Genomic DNA, 16,480 nt, shown 5'->3' on the forward strand with positions numbered 1-16,480 from the left:
AATAAGAAACATACATTTTGATTTTCTGTTGCAAAACATTAAAAAACATTTTCCATTGCGTGTCCCAATGACCGACCCAGGAGAAGCCAGAATGGATATGGAAAAGGGGTGTGAGCTCAGCTGCGGGAGGGAGAGTTAAGAATGCCGGCCCAGCAGTCGGCCTAACAGGTGAGGCAGCAGAAGCCCACCATTTGGAGCTAAATGGCAGTCCGCCAAGACAGACAGCCGGGATTTGAGGGAAGTGTAAAGTTACTCCGGGACATCAGCGGAGGGAGCATTAACGGTGGAATTCTGATGGGTTAATTTTAGTCAAGGACGCCGTGGGAGAGGATGGGAGGCAGGGTGGGAGATTAGGGTGAGTCACACCGGCTCATTATCACTGCTCTAGGGGAGAGGACCGTATTAATAGTCCTAGGAGGGAGGGAGAGCGGGGATCACTGCTCCTTGCCATCTGTCTGTCTGTCTGTCTGTCTGTCTGTCTGTCTGTCTGTCTGTCTGTCTGTCTATCTATCCATCTATCCATCTATCTATCTATCCATCCATCTATCTATCTATCTATCTATCCCGGTGGGAACGAGGAGGAGGGAGGAAGAAGAGACAGTTGGCACAGGATGACTGACTAGCTGATTGGACATTAGGGATGGCTACAAGTGCTACAAGGTCAATGAGGGGCCTTATCCCAGCCGCTGCTATTAAAGTACAATCCATAATCCTCCACAGAAGACAATATACTCAAAACACAAACCATCATACATGACCAGGCCTACTAAAAAACCCACACACACTGACATTGATCAGTAAATGCAAGAAATATATGCACCAACTAAAAACACTGACAGGGTATAAGTTTGATCTAACAGGTACAAAAACTGATCCCACAGACAGACAGATAAGATATTCCTAGCAAAAAGATTCATAAGACGGCAGTTTCCCAGACACAGCTTAAACTGAGTCGAACTAAACTGAGAGAGCAGCATCAAGAGGTGAAAGGTCATTCAGAACCTGGATGTACAGGAGGAGAGTTGGAGAAAGACTTACCGAGAGCAAGGTGAGGTTTCAATGGTGTGACAGACAGATACACAGACAGACAGAGGAGCCCAGGAGAATGACTATTGTTGTGAGAGACAATGGGAGTTTTATACAGGGGAGGGGTGGTGATGGGCAGTGTGTGTATGTGTAGGGCAGAGGGCCATGGGCGGATTAGGAGAGAACTTTGGGAGGGAAAGACAACCACCTCCTGGGATTAAGAAAACGAGGGAATGACCTCACTGAACAAAAGAGGGGCAGGTGGAGAGAGAGAGGGAGAGACACAGAGACACACAGAGAGCGAAAGGGGAGAGAGAGAGGGGGAGACACAGAGACACACAGAGAGCGAAAGGGGAGAGAGAGAGGGGGAGACACAGAGACACACAGAGAGCGAAAGGGGAGAGAGAGAGGGGGAGACACAGAGACACACAGAGAGCAAAAGGGGAGAGAGAGAGAGGGGGAGACAGAGACACACAGAGAGCGAAAGGGGAGAGAGAGAGAGGGGGAGACACAGAGACACACAGAGAGCAAAAGGGGAGAGAGAGAGAGGGGGAGACACAGAGACACACAGAGAGCGAAAGGGGAGAGAGAGAGGGAGAGACACAGAGACACACAGAGAGCGAAAGGGGAGAGAGAGAGGGGGGGAGACAGAGACACACAGAGAGCGAAAGGGGAGAGAGAGAGAGGGGGAGACACAGAGACACACAGAGAGCGAAAGGGGAGAGAGAGAGAGGGGGAGACACAAGGGGGATGAGAGGAGCAGACCAGGGACAGAAATAAAAGGCCATAAATAGGTGGGATGAGTATTTTCTTCCCTCTCTTTCCACGAGTAGGGTCTTCCGTTCATAGAGGGACTCCGGGAAACAAGTAGTTAAACAAGTAAAACCCATACTAAAGAGACAGTTGAATGGGGTATTGTTGGGATACATGTTGATTAACTGCAAGAGTGTTTGAATGATTATTATGGCTTAATATGGCTGGTGTGATAATGATGATGCATGGCTAATGTTTAGTGTGATAACTCTTCATTTATCAAAGACGAACTGAAGTGATTTGAACATAAGCACTCACAGACAGTTTTATTTTCATATACAACAAATGGATAAATATCTGACATTCAGTTTCTTCATGAAGACACCACTGGCATTGTCACCGTGAGAATCTGTAATGAGAGAAAGGGGAGGGAGAGAGGAGAAGAAAAGAGTGTCAATATCAGAATAGCTGTACTGTGTTTTAGAATGTGTGTGTGTACCTGTGTGTTGGTGTTGTACTGTGCTACGCTGCCCTCCTGGTCAATGAAGAAGGGAGTGAAACAGTCTAGATGAAAGAGGGAGGGCCGGGCATTCAGAACCAGCCTGTCCTCCCCAAGGTCCAGAACGAGGGAGAGAGAGAGGAGGCCTGGAAAGAGGGGGAGGGAGGGAGTGAGGACAAGAGAAGGTTGCTGGATTATGTATTCATGTCATAATAATCACCCCAAGTTTTCCCTGACTGCGCTTGACTTGAACAGAAAAAAACTCTGGGCCCTATTAGTCACTGCCACTTACAGTGCCTTCGGAAAGTATTCAGACCGCTTGACTTTTTCCACATTTTGTTAAGGTTACAGCCTTATTCTAAAATGAAATAAATCTACACACAATAACCCATAATGACAAAGCAAAAATAGGTTTTTAGAAATGTTTGCTAATTTATTACAAATAAAAAACGGAAATATCACATTTACATAAGTATTCAGACCCTTTACTCAGTACTTTGTTGAAGCACCTTTGACAGCGATTACAGAGTCTTCTTGGGTATGAAGCTACAAGCTTGGCACACCTGTATTTTGGGCGTTTCTCCCATTCTTCTCTGCAGATCCGCTCAAGCTCTGTCGGGTTGGATGGGGAGCATCGCTGCACAGCTATATTCAGGTCTCTCCAGAGATGTTCGATCGGGTTCAAGTCTGGGCTCTGGCTGGGCCACTCTAGGACATTCAGAGACTTGTCCTGAATCCACTCCTGCGTTGTCTTGGCTGTGTGCTTAGGGTCATTTTCTTGTTGGATGCTGCCACCACCATGCTTCACCGTAGGGATGGTGCCAGGTTTCCTCCAGACGTGACGCTTGGCATTCAGGCCAAAGAGTTCAATCTTGGTTTCATCAGACCAGAGAATCTTGTTTCTCATGGTCTGAGAGTCCTTTAGGTGCCTTTTGGCAAACTCCAAGCGGACTGTCATGTGCCTTTTACTGAGGATTGGCTTCCGTCTGGCCACTCTACCATAAATGTCTGATTGTTGGAGTGCTGCAGAGATGGTTGTCCTTCTGGAAGGTTCTCCCATCTCCACAGAGGAACTCTGGAGCTCTGTCAGCGTGACCATCGGGTTCTTGGTCACCTCCCTGACCAAGGCCCTTCTACCCCGATTGCTCAGTTTGGCCGGGCGGCCAGCTCTAGGAAGAGTCTTGGTGGTTCCAAACGTCTTCCATTTAAGAATGATGGAGGCCACTGTGTTCTTGGGGACCTTCAATGCTGCAGAATTGTTTTGGTACCATTCCCCAGATCTGTGCCTCGAAACAATCCTGTCTCAGAGCTCTACGGACAATTCCTTCGACCTCATGGCTTGGTTTTTGCTCTGAAATGCACTGTCAACTGTGGGACCTTATATAGACAGGTGTGCCTTTCCAAATGATGTCCAATCAATTACATTTACCACAGGTGGACTCTAATCAAGTTGTAGAAACATCTCAAGGATGATCAATGGAAACAGGATGCACCTGAGCTCAATTTCGAGTCTCAAAGCAAAGGGTCTGAATACTTATGTAAATAATAAATGATTTTTAATACATTTGCAAACATTTATAAAAACCTGTTTTTCACTTTGTCATTATGGGGTATTGTGTGTAGATTACTGAGGATCTATATATATATATATATATATATATATATATATATATATATATATATATATTAAACAATTTTAGTATAAGGCTGTAACGTAACAAAATGTGGAAAAAGTCAAGGGGTCTGAATACTTTCCGAAGGCACTGTATGTTGATTGGATAATTATTTGAAAAAGCTGTGTTGGTGCTGGGCTGGAACAAACCCCAGCATTTCCTGTGGGTCCCCAGGACCAGCTAAGAAGAACACTGGCATAGAGTATAGGGAGGGAGTGAGGAATCAGTTTAACACATTGAGTATATGGAATTAAGAATGGGTTTACAAAATAGTATATTGATACAGGGTGAGGAAACGGTTTGAGTATAGGTGGTGAAGGATGCGTTTAGGACGTAGTCTATAGGGTAGGGGTGTCGAAACGGTATAAATGATAATGATATGGCTTGCAAGGGGGTATAATCCGGCCCCCGGGTGGTTTGAGTAAAATAAAAAACAAACACAATATACTTTAAAATGACTCAAACCAAATTGAAACTGTGCAGAAATGATAATGGACCTATATAAACAATTTTCTGTGCAGCCCTCTGAATGCGGCCCCTGGGGCAAAATGACTTTGACACCCCTGCTATAGGGAAAGAGGTTAAACACAGAGTATAGGGGGAGAGGGATGTGATTAGGACTGGGCTTCTGTTTCACCAATCCAGGCAGGTGTATCTCTGCTATCAGAAACTCTGGATCACCTACAGGGGGCTCCACCAGCAGACAGAACTCTGGCCTGGAGATGGATGGAGAGAAGAGAGGAGATGAGAGGAGAGGAGAGGGAGAGAGAGGTGGGTTAGAGCAAGAGTGAGAAAGAAGGAGAAAATTAGGATGTTCCAGTTTGGTATGTGACAATCAAATCCACAGTGGACAACTCAGACAGACCAACCGTTTGGCTGGTTCTGGGGGTGTGTGAGTATCCCTGTGGAGAGTGAGAGTGAGAGAGAAAAAGAGATTGAAGGGGGAGGGAGGGAGAGAGAGGAGATTGAACTCTTCCACATACAGACTGTAGTAAACTCTACACCACCCTCTAGTGGAGAAGTATTACATTTACATTACATTTTAGTCATTTAGCAGACGCTCTTATCCAGAGCGACTTACAGTTAGTGAATACATATATATATATATTTTTTTATACTTGCCCCCCGTGGGAATCGAAACCCACAACCCTGGCGTTGCAAACGCCATGCTCTATCAACTGAGCTACATCCCCTGCCGGCCATTCCCTCCCCCATACCCTGGACGACGCCGGGCCAATTGTGCGCCGCCCCAATGGGTCTCCCGGTCGCGGCCGGCTGCGACAGAGCCTGGATTCGAACCAGGATCTCTGGTGGCACAGTTTGCACTGCGATGCGGCGCCTTAGACCATCGCAGTGCAAACTATTGATAACAGAAGAAGTGAGTTTTGAGTGACGTGTGTGTGTGTGTGAGTGAGAGTGCAAGAAAGAAAGCGAGAGCGCGCAAGAAAGAGAAAGCGAAAACATACTTGGGGTGTATTTCCTGAATCACAGGTTTTCTCTTGGTACGAATAATCTGTTAGTTCACAGAGCCCAGAAACTTCCTGTTCTTCAGAACCTTCCAGTCTGGGAGGGAAGTAGAGAAATACACATGAAGTAAGGAGAGAAACAAAGTGATATTACCTCAGCTGGCGCAGAACACTTGTCTGATTAATGCTCACTCACTCACACACACACACACACCCACCCACCGAGACACACACATGAAAAAATAAAATACATCCATATTCAAGCTTACACACACACTAAAGATACAGGCGCACACAAACACACACACATCGGCTGAGCTCCAGGTTGTATTTGTTCTCCAGCCCCTCTAATGACACAGCGATCAGAAACTGCTGGAATAGAGGATCCTTGTACAAAGGAGTTACACACACACCCCCGCAAACACATGCGCAAAAACACACACACCTGGCATTTATGGAAGAACTCTTCACTGATGACCATGTCGTAGGCTGTGCAGCCTTGGGAGTCTGTGGGGACAGGACAGAACCAGAGGTGGGACCAAGTCACTATTATTCGAGTCACAAACAAGTCTCAAGTCACAAGGTCCGAGTCTCAAGTCGAGTCCCAAGTAGAACAGGTCGAGTCTCAAGTCAGGTCTAAGTCGTTCATTCTAAGAGCAAGTCAAGTCACACGTTTTTTCAAGTCTCAAGTCAAGTAAAAAATTATCTATACATGCAATGACTGAAAATCTTATTTATTGAGGCTACCAGACAGCCTTTTCATTATTTTTGTCCACAACACATTTTGATTATGTAATTGTAAAATAGGGACCTTGTAGCAGTGGTAGGGGCACGCAATCAGCAGAAGGCAGGCAGGTTGACGTGCTCAGAGATGGTGTTAGACCTGTGATGAGTTGTGCCTGGTTTTCTCCAGACATTTGCATTCAGGCCAAACTGTTCACTTTGTCTCATCTGACCACAGAATCTTTCGCCTTATGCTCTCAGGGTGGGTTGCACCACCATAGTTTAAATTAATATAGGATTAGAGCTAATCTAGGTTTTGTAAATCTAGGTTTATAATTAATCAGAGATGTGTTGCACCACTTAATTTTAAATCTGTATCAGTACATCTATGATTAACGGTTTTAAACTATGATTAGTGACATATTACACCAATATATGAGGTATTTCGTGAGTTGAAACGAAGTAGCTAGCCTACTTGACAAATGAGGCCACAAAGTTGCTGTTCCTTTATAAAATAATAACAATGTAACGTTAGAACTACTGCAACTCCATCTTGAAAGGTTCTCATGAGTTGGCTGATTTGAAATAAAATCCGTTATTTACCAGTACTAGACAGAATACTAATTTGTTAGCTAACGTTAACTACTGTAGCTAGCTAGTTTATAAACCAAGCTAGTGTTAGAAATAGCGTTAGTTCAAATCTGGTATTGGAATAAGAGAAAACATAATCAAGAGATATTCAATCCAAGCGTAATTTATTATATGCAAAATGTATGTATGATAAGTATGATGGTTCGTATACAGGCTCACTGAAATACCACGCAGGGCAGACAGAGAACTAAGTTCCTTATTACAGGCTCTTCTTTAAATACCCTGACAGTGATAGTTCCCGCTCCTTGCTGGGCCTATCAGGGTAGAGGCTGAGTGTGGTTTAGACTTACTCAGCCTATCGTTGGCGCACAGGCTGGTCCCAGTCCCTTGGCGCTTCACTGTTGCCAGGCATTAATTGTTATCTCCACAACTTGTCCCGAGTCAGCACTTTTGCAGTACACATGTCCTTGAGTGCGGTTTAACAAAGAGGCTGTGTTTGTGTCTGTGTGACACACACAAGTCTTATCTCCCCCTACTCCCCAATAGTTCCCCACATTAATCACAGCTTGTTATATTAAACAGTCTAGATCAGTACAGCACAAACCTATTATGTTTAGTCATTAATGCATTCTTTCTAAGCTAGGCATCACATCTAGTTATAAGAAAATAGAACCCCACACTAGCTAGCATAAAATATAATTTATCGTCTTTTAGCCATTTATTATTTGTCCGCTAGCCACCTGATCATGGCACGTCAAAGTTCTTCAAATTTCTCTGCTTATGAAAAAACCTTGTCGGAGCTGATGGAGGATTTTAGTAACGTACTGGAGGATAAAAAGACACACAACACGACTGTCAAAGAGAAGGAAGAAACGTGGGCCATTTTATGCGACAGATTTAATGGATCGACACGGATTAAAGAGAAGAGGGCCTCACATCGGATGAAGGCCTGCTGGAAAAACTTGAAAGCGAAAGCCAAAAAGGATGCAGCAGAGGAGAGGCGGGGGCTATTTCAGACCAGAGGGGAGCCTCCGTCCAAGGGAATTGATCCTCTCTCCCAGAAGATTTGAGAGATGATTCCCCAGCAGTTTGCCCCTCTCCTTAACCCATATGATGACGACGGACAACTCGACCCACCAATATTTAGTAAGCATAAATAACTGGTAAATATCAATGACTATAATGCACGTTAAAACTAACATTAATGCTAGCTACTTCACTACAATGTTACCGTTATCAGGCCCATTACATCATGTTGCATAACATCATCATTCGTACCAAGGCTGGGCATATCATACGCCCCAATTCAATTGTTGTACGTAAATAGCCTTCTAATAATGAGTTAATTTTCTGTCTTTCCTTTCCTTTAGTTGAGCTGACACCCTATGCCGTGGAGAACCAGCAGTGCCTGGACAGGCCAAGCAAACGCCCCAGAACTGACATGAACCAAGCTCATATTGATGTTTTGGAGCTGGAGAGAGAGAAAAATCGACTGCAGATTGAGGTCCTGAATTTACAAAAAGAGCTACTGCAAATTCAGAAACAGAAACTGCTTCAGGGAAACAAATGGCCACTGTGTAAAGAATGCTGATCTTTTTATTTATTTAAGCAATTATTTATTAAAACAATTATTTATTAAAACAATGCTTTCCCAAGCAATGTGGTGTCCTCCAGTCTTGTCCCCACTCTTGTGTTCTGGTGCTTCCAGTTCCACCCTGTATGGTATTGAGAATAACAAAGTCTAAATAATACATTTGAATACAGATAGCCTAATTATGAATTGTGTGTGTCGATCAAAGTATAATATTGCTTTTTATATGTTAACAATGTTACATTATATACACCTTAGGCTGCAAAATGGTTCTCAATCAAGGTTCTCCTCACAGCATTCCCATTTGCATTGGCAGCATGTTGCACCTGGCCATCTTCTGCATTCTCCCCAGGTAGGACCTCCTCAGTCTTCTCAGGTAGCTCGTCCCCTTGTCTCTTGCCAAAGTTATACAGAACTGCCACCGCAATAATGATCGTCAGTGTAGTGTCCATCTTTGTGCGGAGCCCCTCCTCTAGGCACGGGAATCTTTTTTTCCCCCACACTCCAAAAACTCTCTCTATGAGACCTCTTGCCAGGATATGAGAGGTGTTGTATTCTCTCTCTTCATGTGTCTGGGGGTTTAAAAGGGGAGTATAAGGTATCCACGACAGGCATATCCATTGTCACCTAGTATGTGGCCTTCATATGCCCCCTATTCCAGCATTGCACACAGACGACTATTGTCAAAGATTCTGCTGTCATGGGTGGATCCTGGCCATCTAGCTACGATGTTGGTGAGCTGACCTTTGTCATCATGTCGCCCCTAGTACACCTGGGAATCTAGCTCTCCTGTAAAATCCAGCTGCTGTTTCCTCCGTAGGCTTGAACCTTATGTACTGGTTCTTCAGACTGGCAATAGCACTGGAAACTCTGACTTGTGGAGTCCAAAAAGGTCCCCATCCACCATCTGGAAACATCCAGTTGCGTAGAACCGTAGGGTCACCAAGAGCTGAAGTAGTGGGAGTACAGCCATATTCCTATCCATGCTTAATGGTTGGTCCAACCTTTCTTTTCAGTTGCATTACAGAGTCCTTGGAGAAGCGGTATCGTCTTGAAAACTCATCATTATCATAAAATTCAACAGGATTTAACCTGTCTCTAATTATTCTCTGAGGAACTCTGTCGTTTTGGTCTCTCCACAGTAGATATGCTGCCATTTGATCAGTTAAACCATCTCTGATGTCTTTCTGGAAAGCAACCCTTTCCCTGATCTCGTCAACTTTGTTATCTAGGGACTGGACATTAGAAAGTAATATACTCGGAAGCGATGGGTGGTGTGCGCGCCTCCTAAGTCTGACTAGAAGACCGCTCCGGCGGCGTTGTTTTGGGTCGGCATCTGGAATCAGTTCAAATGCCCTGGGGTGCGGACAAAGGATCCGCTTCGGGAAAGTCGTATTCCTGGTCGTAGTGCTGGTAAGTTGATGCCGCTCTGATATCCAATAGTTCTCCCGGCTGTATGTAATAACACTTAACATTTTCTGGGCTAACAATGTAAGAAATAATACATAAAAAATTAAATACTGCAAAGTTTCCTAAGGACTAGAAGCGAGGCAGCCCTTTCTCTCGGCGCCATTTTAGTAATTTAAAGTGTTGAACAAATCGTTATATTTACTACGTCTGTCCTAGCTCGCTCAATGTCTTAATCAAAATTATGGATTGCCTCTTATACGCTCGTCGTCCCCTTATGCCATAGTTTCTACATCTCAATTGTCAGTAGAAACCACATTTGTTTAAGCAATTCAGCCATATCAGCTATGTTTTTTAAAAAGGCAGTAAATTAGGCTGAATTAACTGTTTTGCAGCCAGACAAGGCTCCGCTGATAGCCAGGTGTAGCAGTGGTAAGGATTCACTCCATGGGGCTGAAAAGGAAGCTCTGCTGTTGGGACAGCTTTATGTAGGCCTTAACAGTTTGTGGGCGCCGTTTGTCACCGTTATTGTGCAATTAATGTATTGTTTAGTGTTGTGTTGTGTTGTGTAGTGGCTTAGCTGGTGTGCATCCCAAAAAAATTGGGGGAGTTTGCCCCAACAAGATTTACATGCTAAAATCGCCACTGGCGTATACCGTTGTAGCTGTTTGAGAAGGCATGCAAAATTGAGCAATAATGGGGAGATTTGATTAACCAATGTCTAGTCCTAGCTGATGGAGCTCGGATACACCCCTTTCCCCCGAAACACACACACGCTGGTCTCCCTTTGTGACCATTTTCCCAGGCACCTCTGTGCAGTCAGACCATTAGATTATTTTGTGCCGCCAGGGCCACAATAATTTGCCCCCTCTCTGATTGTCCGAGTGTGACCCCCTAAACATGGGTTACTGCAGCTAGTGTTGCCAGGACTGCCACTACCTGGGTGGGGTACTCCACCGGAATTCCCACTGGCTAGGTATGATGTCGTCAAGGTTGTCATTAGCAGCTTTGAGAGATTCCTTGTATATTATGCTCAGCAATCTGGGGGCTTTGGCTTTGTTGGACCAACCCTGCCAGGCAGGCTAAGACTCTTGAGGGGCGGTGCTGCTTTAGTGGGTCTCTTTCTGTCTTGGCTACGTATAGGCTACTCGCAGTAGGCCAATAAAACAGATAAGGACTTTTCCTTAGTGTATGGGTCGCTCTGGTGGGTGTCTAGGGTATAGGGTTGTCTTAATTATAGGCTACCCCGCCTTTCTCTGTTTCCTATTTCTATCATGTTAAATATTAGCCACTATCAGTATCGACCATCAGTAGACCTAATAACAACACATATTCAACTGCCAATTTACTGTTCGTTCCCTTCAGTTGGTACAGCCTACATTATCATTCCATTTAATTACAATGTTTAATTTACCTTCATTTTCGTCCTATGTAAACATCGTCATGGCCATGTGGTTGTTGCTGAGGAGCATTAGTAATAGTTGATAATATATACTAAGTGTACAAAACATTAGGAACACCTTTCCATGAAATAGACTGACCAGGTGAATCCAGGTGAAAGCTATGATACCTTATTGATGTCACTTGTTAAATCCACTTCAAATCAGTGTAGATGAAGGGGAGGTTAAAGAAGGATGTTTAATCCTTGAGATAATTGAGACTTGGATAGTGCCTTTCAACGGGGTATGGTAGTAGGTGCCAGACACACCGGTTTGAGTGTGACAAGACCTGCAACTCTGCTGGGTTTTTCATGCTCAACAGTTTCCCGTGTGTATCAAGAATGGTCCACGACCCAAAGGACATCCAGCCAACATGACACAACTGTGTGAAGCAGTGGAGTCAACATGGGCCAGCATCCCTGTGGAACACGTTCGACACCTTGTAGAGTCCATGCCCCCAACAAATTTAGTCTGTTCTGAGGGCAAAAGGGGGTGCAACTCAATATTAGGAAGGTTGTTCCTAATGTTTTGTACACTCAGTGTATATAAAAAAGACATGTAGGCGCAATACTTGGCTGTCATCACACAGTTCCATGGTTAGTGCAGGCAATTGACAAGGGTATAGGCTACTATTGTACACCTGTCTCCCTTTTATAATTCTATGTACACTAATATTTCAACATTACCATGGGTTAAAGAACTGAATGTGGCAATGTTCAGAATGAATCAAACCACCGGTTTCTTTCTTTTGTGCATAAAGGCTGTCACGCCCTGACTCAGAGGACGCTTATATGTTGAGTCAGGCTGTGTATATTCATTGTTGTGATGTTCTATGTTATATTTTCTATGTTTAGATCTAGGATGTCTAGATCTATGTTGGCCGGTGTGGTTCCCAATCAGAGACAGCTGTCGCTCGTTGTCTCTGATTGGGGACCATACTTAGGCAGCCTATTGGCACTAGTGGGTTGTGGGATCTTGTTCTGTGTTAAGGTATGTTGTGCTGCCTTGGACGTCACGTTTCGTTGGTTTGTTGTTTTGTCGGTTGTTTATTCATTCAAATAAACATGTATGCATATCACGCTGCGCCTTGGTCCGTCCCGTCTGTAAACGAACGTAACAAAGGCTCTCCAAACTTGTTTTTAATTATTCATAAATACTTTCCTAACTGTAAATAATCTACAAGATCAGAGTATTTTTAAATCTACTAATTGGTGCTGAAACGGAGACGAATATGCATACAGTGGGGAAAAAAAGTATTTAGTCAGCCACCAATTGTGCATGTTCTCCCACTTAAAAAGATGAGAGAGGCCTGTAATTTTCATCATAGGTACACGTCAACTATGACAGACAAATTGAGGAAAAAAAATCCAGAAAATCACATTGTAGGATTTTTAATGAATTTATTTGCAAATTATGGTGGAAAATAAGTATTTGGTCACCTACAAACAAGCAAGATTTCTGGCTCTCACAGACCTGTAACTTCTTCTTTAAGAGGCTCCTCTGTCCTCCACTTGTTACCTGTATTAATGGCACCTGTTTGAACTTGTTATCAGTATAAAAGACACCTGTCCACAACCTCAAACAGTCACACTCCAAACTCCACTATGGCCAAGACCAAAGAGCTGTCAAAGGACACCAGAAACAAAATTGTAGACCTGCACCAGGCTGGGAAGACTGAATCTGCAATAGGTAAGCAGCTTGGTTTGAAGAAATCAACTGTGGGAGCAATTATTAGGAAATGGAAGACATACAAGACCACTGATAATCTCCCTCGATCTGGGCTCCACGCAAGATCTCACCCCGTGGGGTCAAAATGATCACAAGAACGGTGAGCAAAAATCCCAGAACCACACGGGGGGACCTAGTGAATGACCTGCAGAGAGCTGGGACCAAAGTAACAAAGCCTACCATCAGTAACACACTACGCCGCCAGGGACTCAAATCCTGCAGTGCCAGACGTGTCCCCCTGCTTAAGCCAGTACATGTCCAGGCCCGTCTGAAGTTTGCTAGAGTGCATTTGGATGATCCAGAAGAGGATTGGGAGAATGTCATATGGTCAGATGAAACCAAAATATAACTTTTTGGTAAAAACTCAACTCGTCGTGTTTGGAGGACAAAGAATGCTGAGTTGCATCCAAAGAACACCATACCTACTGTGAAGCATGGGGGTGGAAACATCATGCTTTGGGGCTGTTTTTCTGCAAAGGGACCAGGACGACTGATCCGTGTAAAGGAAAGAATGAATGGGGCCATGTATCGTGAGATTTTGAGTGAAAACCTCCTTCCATCAGCAAGGGCATTGAAGATGAAACGTGGCTGGGTCTTTCAGCATGACAATGATCCCAAACACACCGCCCGGGCAATGAAGGAGTGGCTTCGTAAGAAGCATTTCAAGGTCCTGGAGTGGCCTAGCCAGTCTCCAGATCTCAACCCCATAGAAAATCTTTGGAGGGAGTTGAAAGTCTGTGTTGCCCAGCGACAGCCCCAAAACATCACTGCTCTAGAGGAGATCTGCATGGAGGAATGGGCCAAAATACCAGCAACAGTGTGTGAAAACCTTGTGAAGACTTACAGAAAACGTTTGACCTGTGTCATTGCCAACAAAGGGTATATAACAAAGTATTGAGAAACTTTTGTTATTGACCAAATACTTATTTTCCACCATAATTTGCAAATAAATTCATAAAAAATCCTACAATGTGATTTTCTGGATTTTTTTTTCTCATTTTGTCTGTCATAGTTGACGTGTACCTATGATGAAAATTACAGGCCTCTCTCATCTTTTTAAGTGGGAGAACTTGCACAATTGGTGGCTGACTAAATACTTTTTTTTCCCCACTGTATGGTTTTCTTTCATTGATCCCTAATATTCTCAACCCGTTCTCTCGATATATTCTATTGAGTCTGTCGACAAAATTCAAGCTAAAAGGTACACCGTATTTAAAGGGATGGCTTAAGATAAATGTACTAAAATACTTGAAAGAAAACTCCACTAGAAAATCTGTTGGTGAGCAAGTGGGAGGGTTTTCAGCCGTTGAATTACATTCAGTCAGCGCGCGCAAGAGAACCACACCGTTATGCACCTTCATAAGGTAAGTCTCAATACCAACTACTGAAAAGTTAGAAGGAACAGCGCATGTAAGAAATCGGAATCGGGCCCTTAATGCTGTTCCCAATCCAATTTTCTGTTCAAAAGACAATCCACATCTCAGTCTCAGTCTCACCAGACTGATTTCTACTTCAAATCAGAATTCAACTCTGACTCAGCTATTCCCTTGTTCACATCGGACACTATTCCTTTGTTTAATGGGCTACCAAAACCCGTAGCTGTATTATGACATTTTGAAGCCACTTATTTATGTGCTGAAGGTTGCTAACTGACTGAGTGTCTGCTAAGCTAACTGACTACAATTCCCCCCAACCTTCTATAATACAACTGACCAGTTTCCAAGAGAGGGATGCATATGTAGTGTGCTTAAATACATTTGAGTAAGGAATGGCTCACAAAACAAAACATGTCTAGCTAAGAAAGCAGTACTAGGCCATATCAAGTATTTCCAAGCAGTGTCCCTCAAAGACCTGAGGAAATGGAAATAATCACTGAAATTATTACATGTAGCTCCTTTAAACCAAAATATAGTAGCACCGCTGATCTAATTCCATTATGACCTCATAGGGACCATAGATCACTGGCAGTGAATGCATTTTGTAAGTTACACCATCAAAGCATATTTTTCAGCAACAGGAAGGAAATGTTTGAACACTGGACTTTTGAACTGAAAATGTGGATTTGGGAACAGGATTACGTTCTTGATGACTTAGGCCAGGGGTATGTGTTTGATGATACGATTATACCCCACAATTCATCATAACATAAACTTTCTTTACAACATCATATGGTACAGTAACATTTGTGGACAAATAAAACAAATGAAAAGGCTCCAACCTTCTCAACCACACATTATTATTTTTTTAAACAACAACAATTCAACACATTGTTGCCTCAATCATACAATAACTTCCCCCTTCCTTTGCTCAATGTTAAAGAACAATTGGAATGGCCACAAAAACATTTACCCTTGGACCTCAATCTCTAGCTTCATTGAGAGCCAAAGTCCAAATCAACATTGTGTTACAACCAAGTAACTATGTCATTTTTTCCTTTCTTTTTTTACAGGGTAGATCAGCTTTAATATTGCAGATAGATTGTAACTTCCATCATATGTTTTTTTCTCTCGCAAATATATATATATATATATATATATATACACACATACACATATGTGCTTAGGCCTCTACTCTACATGCTTAGGCCTCTACTTCCAGCTTATACATACTATATACATTTTATAGACACAGTCAATTTTACAATAATTATATTTTGTTTGGTTTTACTCCTGAACTTCCTCTACCCTCAACCTCTCCGATCATTTTCATGATGTCCATCCGGGTTGCTTCTATATGCCATATCTTTCTAACTGTGCTCATTCACAAAAGCGCTCAACCTATAACCTATATAATTATTATGGACACAGTATGCTTTACATTATTAGTTATCTTGTTGTTATTAGTTGTTGTTAGTTGTTATTAGTCCCATCCTTCAACTTCATTCAACACCACCCATCTACAGTTGAAGTCAGAAGTTTACATACACCTTAGCCAAATACATTTAAACTCAGTTTTTCACAATTCCTGACATTTAATCCTGGTAAAAATTCCCTGTCTTAGGTCAGTTAGGATCACCACTTTATTTTAAGAAAGTGAAATGTCCGAATAATAGTAGAGAAAATGATTTATTTCAGCTTTTATTTCTTTCATCACATTCCCAGTGGGTCAGAAGTTTACATACACTCAATTAGTATTTGGTAGCAATGCCTTTAAATTGTTTAACTTGGGTCAAACGTTTTGGTAGCTTTCCACAAGCTTCCCACAATAAGTTGGGTGAATTTTGGCCCATTCCTCCTGAGAGAGCTGGTGTAACTGAGTCAGGTTTGTAGGCCTCCTTGCTCGCACATGCTTTTTCAGTTCTAACCACAAATGTTCTATAGGATTGAGGTCAAGGTTTTGTGATGGCCACTCCAATACCTTGACTTTGTTGTCCTTAAGCCATTTTGCCACAACTTTGGAAGTATGCTTGGGGTCATTGTCCATTTGGAAGACCCATTTGCGACCAAGCTTTAACTTCCTGTCTGATGTCTTGAGATGTTGCTTCAATATATCCACATAACTTTCCTTCCTCATGATGCCATTTATTTTGTGAAGTGCACCAGTCCCTCCTGCAGCAAAGTACCCCCACAGCATGATGCTGCCAC

At 43.1% G+C, this 16,480-nt stretch overlaps 1 pseudogene across 1 annotated transcript; it reads right to left on the bottom strand.

The window, feature by feature from the left end:
• Nucleotides 1-2,127: 2,127 nt before the first annotated feature.
• Nucleotides 2,128-8,774, bottom strand: LOC311103836 (PIH1 domain-containing protein 1-like; annotated as a pseudogene). Its single transcript has 9 exons — nt 8,616-8,774; nt 7,668-7,692; nt 5,863-5,924; nt 5,726-5,807; nt 5,418-5,514; nt 4,821-4,853; nt 4,589-4,667; nt 2,279-2,424; nt 2,128-2,188 (listed from the first exon to the last, which is right to left on the bottom strand). The product of its transcript is annotated as a PIH1 domain-containing protein 1-like (transcript).
• Nucleotides 8,775-16,480: the final 7,706 nt, after the last annotated feature.

The sequence above is a fragment of the Coregonus lavaretus genome, assembly GCF_964263955.1.
Source record: "Coregonus lavaretus genome assembly, chromosome: 28".
Taxonomy (NCBI): Eukaryota; Metazoa; Chordata; class Actinopteri; order Salmoniformes; family Salmonidae; genus Coregonus; species Coregonus lavaretus.